Source organism: Hemibagrus wyckioides, linkage group LG14, assembly GCF_019097595.1.
Source record: "Hemibagrus wyckioides isolate EC202008001 linkage group LG14, SWU_Hwy_1.0, whole genome shotgun sequence".
Taxonomy (NCBI): domain Eukaryota; kingdom Metazoa; phylum Chordata; class Actinopteri; order Siluriformes; family Bagridae; genus Hemibagrus; species Hemibagrus wyckioides.
Window position 1 is genome coordinate 612501 of NC_080723.1, and position 7947 is coordinate 620447.

The window sequence follows — 7947 nt, forward strand, 5'->3', positions numbered from 1 at the left end:
TTTGTGTAATGTTACCTACATTGTTCTTGGAAATGTATTTTATAATCTCAAGTGTCAGGCTGATGGAGAATTGTGGCAGTTGTACAAACTGGTCACATTTTCCTGAAAGTTTTCAGAACTCACGTTAGTGATCCTCGTCCTGAGAGCAGTTTTAGACACTAAAAAGTAGATGTCTGTAGGAACAGTCTGTAGGAGTGCAACAGACAGAATGTTATGCTGTAATGTGCTGACAACTTTATTGTTCCCTCTCCTTAGTTCCCTAAAGGTTCTTTTGATACTCTGATAAGGAAACTTGTATAAATACACACATACACATATGTTGCCAAAAGTTTTGGGATGTCTGCCTTTACACATGAATGTAATATGGAGTTGTCCCACTCTTTGCAGCTATAACAGCTTCAACTCTTCTGGGAAGGCTTTCCACAAGGTTTAGGAGTGGTGTGTGTGTATATATATGTATGTATGTATATGTATATGTGTATATATATATATATATAAGAAACTGTAAGTGACTGTACAACAGACAGTTTCTATGTATATTTATATACCGTATATTATAATTATTCTTATTTTGCAAAGGGATTGTAACTCTGTTAAAAGAACTGGACAATAAGCCAAAGATAGAGAATTCTCTGAACAATGTATTGCTTATTTTTACTCAAATATGAATGTGCATGCCAATGTGATTTTGTACCTTTATTGTTCTGTTCTGTTAAGAAAAAAATATTATTATTATTTTTTGTCATTATAAATGATGTTTCTCTTTTATATTTAGTTGTGTATTCTATTAATGCAAGGAACTCAAGATACTCTTACAGAGGTCATAATGGATAATTATAAATGCCTAACAGAACTCTATGTGCATATATTGCATTATAAGTAGTATTATAGTTTCAGTAGAATGTTGATGTTTAGGGAAGAAGAGCCTCAAGGGATGAAGTGATTCACTGGATTGCGAATGTCACAGCAGGCAGGAGAGGGTGGAGTGTGACAGGGGAATTCTGGACTGAATGAGGACAGATGATCATGACCAAGCTTTTTAAACTGAACACTAATCTAATTTCAGATTGCTTGTGTTACACAGGAATTTGCAAAAACAAGAACTGAATTAAATTTATTGACTGTAATGTGCACTAGTTCCACTGACTATTCACTTTAAAGAGTTTAAGGCTTCTTGTTTATGTATCCAACATCAATAATCATCTAACTGTGTTGGATTTTACTTATACTGGTACAGTTTTTTATTGTCACTATGCCCTGAAACTTGTTTATCACTGACTGCAGCAAGATATACCAAGTAGAAGTCCTTTAATATGGTGCTCTGTATTTTTCTCCAGCTTTCTTCAATAAATGTTTCTCCAGCTCCTCTATAAGCTCCTCTATGAACTCCTCTATAAGTTCCTCTATAAGCTCCTCTATAAGTTCCTCTATAAACCCCTCTATAAGTTCCTCTATAAACCCCTCTATAAGTTCCTCTATAAACTCCTCTATAAGTTCCTCTATAAACTCCTCTATAAGTTCCTCTATAAACCCCTCTATAAGTTCCTCTATAAACTCCTCTATAAGTTCCTCTATAAACTCCTCTATAAGTTCCTCTATAAACTCCTCTATAATTTCCTCTATAAACTCCTCTATAAGTTCCTCTATAAACTCCTCTATAAGTTCCTCTATATGCTCCTCTATAAGTTCCTCTATAAACTCCTCTATAAGTTCCTCTATAAACTCCTCTATAAGTTCCTCTATAAGCTCCTCTATAAGTTCCTCTATAAACCCCTCTGTAAGTTCCTCTATAAACTCCTCTATAAGTTCCTCTATAAACTCCTCTATAAGTTCCTCTATAAACTCCTCTATAAGTTCCTCTATATGCTCCTCTATAAGTTCCTCTATATGCTCCTCTATAAGTTCCTCTATAAACTCCTCTATAAGTTCCTCTATATGCTCTTCTATAAGTTCCTCTATAAACTCCTCTATAAGTTCCTCTATAAACTCCTCTATAAGCTCCTCTATAAACTCCCCTATGAGTTCCTCTATATGCTCCTCTATAAGTTCCTCTATAAGCTCCTCTGTATGCTCCTCTATAAGTTCCTCTATATGCTCCTCTATAAGTTCCTCTATAAGCTCTTCTATATGCTCCTCTATAAGTTCCTCTATATGCTCCTCTATAAGTTCCTCTATAAACTCCTCTATAAACTCCTCTATAAGTTCCTCTATAAGCTCCTCTGTATGCTCCTCTATAAGCTCTTCTATATGCTCCTCTATAAGTTCCTCTATATGCTCCTCTATAAGCTCCTCTATAAACTCCTCTATAAGTTCCTCTATATGCTCTTCTATAAGCTCTTCTATATGCTCCTCTATAAGTTCCTCTATATGCTCTTCTATAAACTCTTCTATATCCTCCTCTATAAGTTCCTCTATAAGCTCCTCTATAAACTCTTCTATATGCTCCTCTATAAGTTCCTCTATAAGCTCTTCTATATGCTCCTCTATAAGTTCCTCTATATGCTCCTCTATAAGTTCCTCTATAAGCTCCTCTATAAACTCCTCTATAAACTCCTCTATAAACTCCTCTATAAGTTCCTCTATAAGCTCCTCTGTATGCTCCTCTATAAGTTCCTCTATATGCTCCTCTATAAGTTCCTCTATAAGCTCTTCTATATGCTCCTCTATAAGTTCCTCTATATGCTCCTCTATAAGTTCCTCTATAAGCTCCTCTATAAACTCCTCTATAAGTTCCTCTATATGCTCTTCTATAAGCTCTTCTATATGCTCCTCTATAAGTTCCTCTATATGCTCTTCTATAAGCTCTTCTATATGCTCCTCTATAAGTTCCTCTATAAGCTCTTCTATAAGTTCCTCTATAAGCTCTTCTATAAGTTCCTCTATAAACTCCTCTATAAGTTCCTCTATAAACTCCTCTATAAGTTCCTCTATATGCTCCTCTATAAGTTCCTCTATAAACCCCTCTATAAACTCCTCTATAAGTTCCTCTATAAACTCCTCTATAAGTTCCTCTATAAACTCCTCTATAAGTTCCTCTATAAGCTCTTCTATAAGTTCCTCTATAAGCTCTTCTATAAGTTCCTCTATAAACTCCTCTATAAGTTCCTCTATAAACTCCTCTATAAGTTCCTCTATAAGCTCTTCTATAAGTTCCTCTATAAGCTCTTCTATAAGTTCCTCTATAAACTCCTCTATAAGTTCCTCTATAAACTCCTCTATAAGTTCCTCTATAAGCTCTTCTATAAGTTCCTCTATAAACCCCTCTATAAGTTCCTCTATAAACTCCTCTATAAGTTCCTCTATATGCTCCTCTATAAGTTCCTCTATAAACTCCTCTATAAGTTCCTCTATAAACCCCTCTATAAGTTCCTCTATAAACTCCTCTATAAGTTCCTCTATAAACTCCTCTATAAGCTCCTCTATAAACTCCCCTATGAGTTCCTCTATATGCTCCTCTATAAGTTCCTCTATAAGCTCCTCTATAAACTCCTCTATAAACTCCTCTATAAGTTCCTCTATAAGCTCCTCTGTATGCTCCTCTATAAGTTCCTCTGTATGCTCCTCTATAAGTTCCTCTATAAGCTCTTCTATATGCTCCTCTATAAGTTCCTCTATATGCTCCTCTATAAGTTCCTCTATAAGCTCCTCTATAAACTCCTCTATAAGTTCCTCTATATGCTCTTCTATAAGCTCTTCTATATGCTCCTCTATAAGTTCCTCTATATGCTCTTCTATAAACTCTTCTATATCCTCCTCTATAAGTTCCTCTATAAGCTCCTCTATAAACTCTTCTATATGCTTCTCTATAAGTTCCTCTATAAGCTCCTCTATAAACTCCTCTATAAGTTCCTCTATATGCTCTTCTATAAGCTCTTCTATATGCTCCTCTATAAGTTCCTCTATATGCTCTTCTATAAGCTCTTCTATATGCTCCTCTATAAGTTCCTCTATATGCTCCTCTATAAGTTCCTCTATATGCTCCTCTATAAGTTCCTCTATATGCTCCTCTATAAGTTCCTCTATATGCTCCTCTATAAGTTCCTCTATATGCTCCTCTATAAGTTCCTCTATAAGCTCCTCTATAAGTTCCTCTATATGCTCCTCTATAAGTTCCTCTATAAGCTCCTCTATAAGTTCCTCTATAAGCTCCTCTATAAACTCCTCTATAAGTTCCTCTATAAGCTCCTCTATAAACTCCTCTATAAGTTCCTCTATAAGCTCCTCTATAAACTCCTCTATAAGTTCCTCTATATGCTCCTCTATAAGTTCCTCTATAAGCTCCTCTATAAGTTCCTCTATAAGCTCCTCTATAAACTCCTCTATAAGTTCCTCTATAAGCTCCTCTATAAACTCCTCTATAAGTTCCTCTATAAGCTCCTCTATAAACTCCTCTATAAGTTCCTCTATAAGCTCCTCTATAAACTCCTCTATAAGTTCCTCTATATGCTCCTCTATAAGTTCCTCTATATGCTCCTCTATAAGTTCCTCTATATGCTCCTCTATAAGTTCCTCTATAAGCTCCTCTATAAGTTCCTCTATATGCTCCTCTATAAGTTCCTCTATAAGCTCCTCTATAAGTTCCTCTATAAGCTCCTCTATAAACTCCTCTATAAGTTCCTCTATAAGCTCCTCTATAAACTCCTCTATAAGTTCCTCTATAAGCTCCTCTATAAACTCCTCTATAAGTTCCTCTATAAGCTCCTCTATAAACTCCTCTATAAGTTCCTCTATATGCTCTTCTATAAACTCTTCTATAAACTCTTCTATATCCTCCTCTATAAGTTCCTCTATAAGCTCCTCTATAAACTCTTCTATATGCTTCTCTATAAGTTCCTCTATAAGCTCCTCTATAAGCTCCTCAGACAGCATGTCATGATGTCCTTTTTAATTTGTTGCCCAACAAAAATCTTCCTTCCCAACAAATATTCCTTCCTTGCCGTCAGTAATTTTAGGGGAATCTGTGTTTCTGTATAAAATCCTTTCATATATAAATTCTTTCCTCAGAGCATGCAGGAAGAAATATCTTTGACAAAGGCTTATACATCATGATTTTATCTTCTGGTCAGTCCTTAATGTAATGAGACTTTAGCACAGCTGTCTTATTCATAAAAGAATGTGAGCTGCATTCCTTGCTTCAGCACCACTGCCTTCAGATCATCACACATGTTCCAGTTGTGTATTTGTACTGTGTGTGTTGTAGTGAGACTGCCATGTTCATATACATGTCCTTCATGTGTGCAGTACAGCCAGGTGGCACTGAAGGATAAACACTGATGTGAGACGGCATGGATGATGAATCAGTATAAAGACACCACTCTTGTGGCTCATTTTCAACTCATTAGTATCAGTTCAGAAACACATGCTGACCAAACTGACCAATAAAAACTGTTAAATCTACTCAGTACCTCTAAAAGTTTTTTTTATTATGTACGATTTATGTACGCTTTGCAGAGTTCAGTAAGGTGTTTATATATCTATGTTATATATATATATATACACTATATTGCCAAAAGTATTCGCTCACCCATCCAAATAATCAGAATCAGGTGTTCCAATCACTTCCATGGCCACAGGTGTATAAAATCAAGCACCTAGGCATGCAGACTGTTTTTACAAACATTTGTGAAAGAATGGGTCGCTCTCAGGAGCTCAGTGAATTCCAGCGTGGAACTGTGATAGGATGCCACCTGTGCAACAAATCCAGTCGTGAAATTTCCTCGCTCCTAAATATTCCACAGTCAACTGTCAGCTGTATTATAAGAACGTGGAAGTGTTTGGGAACGACAGCAACTCAGCCACGAAGTGGTAGGCCACGTAAACTGACGGAGCGGGGTCAGCGGATGCTGAGGTGCATAGTGCGAAGAGGTCGCCAACTTTCTGCAGAGTCAATCGCTACAGACCTCCAAACTTCATGTGGCCTTCAGATTAGCTCAAGAACAGTGCGCAGAGAGCTTCATGGAATGGGTTTCCATGGCCGAGCAGCTGCATCCAAGCCATACATCACCAAGTGCAATGCAAAGCGTCGGATGCAGTGGTGTAAAGCACGCCGCCACTGGACTCTAGAGCAGTGGAGACGCGTTCTCTGGAGTGACGAATCGCGCTTCTCCATCTGGCAATCTGATGGACGAGTCTGGGTTTGGCGGTTGCCAGGAGAACGGTACTTGTCTGACTGCATTGTGCCAAGTGTAAAGTTTGGTGGAGGGGGGATTATGGTGTGGGGTTGTTTTTCAGGAGCTGGGCTTGGCCCCTTAGTTCCAGTGAAAGGAACTCTGAATGCTTCAGCATACCAAGACATTTTGGACAATTCCATGCTCCCAACTTTGTGGGAACAGTTTGGAGCTGACCCCTTCCTCTTCCAACATGACTGTGCACCAGTGACCAAAGCAAGGTCCATAAAGACATGGATGACAGAGTCTGGTGTGGATGAACTTGACTGGCCTGCACAGAGTCCTGACCTCAACCCGATAGAACACCTTTGGGACGAATGAGAGCGGAGACTGAGAGCCAGACCTTCTCGTCCAACATCAGTGTGTGACCTCACAAATGCGCTTCTGGAAGAATGGTCAAAAATTCCCATAAACACACTCCTAAACCTTGTGGACAGCCTTCCCAGAAGAGTTGAAGCTGTTATAGCTGCAAAGGGTGGACCGACGTCATATTGAACCCTATGGATTAGGAATGGGATGTCACTTAAGTTCATATGTGAGTCAAGGCAGGTGAGCAAATACTTTTGGCAATATAGTATATATATATATATATATATATATATATATATATATATATATATATATATATATATATATATATATATGAGCCTTGGAGCCAGTAACTAAGGGCTTTTGCTTTTGACAATTCCCTGGACAAGTCCTGTGTTACAGAATAAGGCTCAACACATGCGATTAGTTCACAATCTGAATCCGTGTTTTAGCCGTGTGCATCCTGGCATCTTCAGTGGTGCCATTTATGCTTCACGACTGACCTTGGAACTAGCAGCTCTGTTTATCATGTAGACCTGACCTCAATGGAATTTTCAGTAGATTTTCTTGTTCTTAGCAGAGAAACCAGAGACGCTGGTCAGGCAGATTAAATGGCCTGTTACCTGATCCCCCTGCTCTCGGGCCCTCAGACTCTAGGACTGACCAGGTGTGTTTCACATAACATGTTAGAATCCCGGGATATGTTCTGATCACAGTTTCAAAACCAGAGTAAAGCTCTTAAGCTTTCAGAACAGTCTGAGGTTTCAGTAATGTACCCAAATGCACTGTAGCTGTACTGACACTGGTCTGACATTTCTACTGTAGAAATTCCTCCCTTTAACAGCTTTATTGGAAGTGTATACTAAACTCCACCCACTGAGCGTGTGCATCAACATGGATATAATCCAACAGCTCAGTCGATCTGCAGTGTTCATCAGTGTGTTTATTCCTGCTCTAAACCCTGTGCTGTCAGCACCAATACTGTCCAGGCATGTCCATACATGATCCAGCATAAGCACCTCTACAGTGTCTTGTGTAAACTACATGCCCAGGCTTTTTGTCATTTTGATTAAAAATATTAAAACAGAAAATATAAAACTTTTGTTTGTTTTTTTTTTAACCAGCTTCATGCGAGTCTTTTATTCTAATTATCCAAAAAAAAAAAGTTTGAGCACTTGGCTGGTTCTCCAAAAGAAACCCGTATGTTTAGGGAAACAACTGAAATTTAAAAACTTGCTTAAGAAAAAAATACCTTTTTCTAATTCAGAAGTAAATGTACACGTGGACAATGACTTTATTCTTTACACATGTGTGATTTCAACCGACAGAAAGTGTGGAAAGTGAAAATTATTGGTCAAGTCTCAATTCCATCAGCAGCTGTTCCTATTAAAGTGACCGGCGAGTGTGTAGTATTATAGAGAACTCTCCGATAGAGGGCGCCATGGTGCGGGGTCGGTGTGCGTTTGCTAAA

At 38.1% G+C, this 7947-nt stretch overlaps 1 protein-coding gene across 4 annotated transcripts in view; it reads left to right on the top strand.

Moving 5' to 3' along the window:
• lrrk2 (leucine-rich repeat kinase 2) overlaps positions 1-1378 on the top strand; it is a 27561-nt gene extending 26183 nt beyond the window's left edge. For all 4 annotated transcript variants that reach the window (XM_058408108.1, XM_058408110.1, XM_058408109.1 and 1 more), the window contains exon 51: positions 1-1378. This exon is cut by the window's left edge and continues 423 nt beyond it. The gene's annotated coding sequence lies outside the window, so the exon portion shown is untranslated.
• The last annotated feature ends 6569 nt before the right edge of the window (positions 1379-7947 follow it).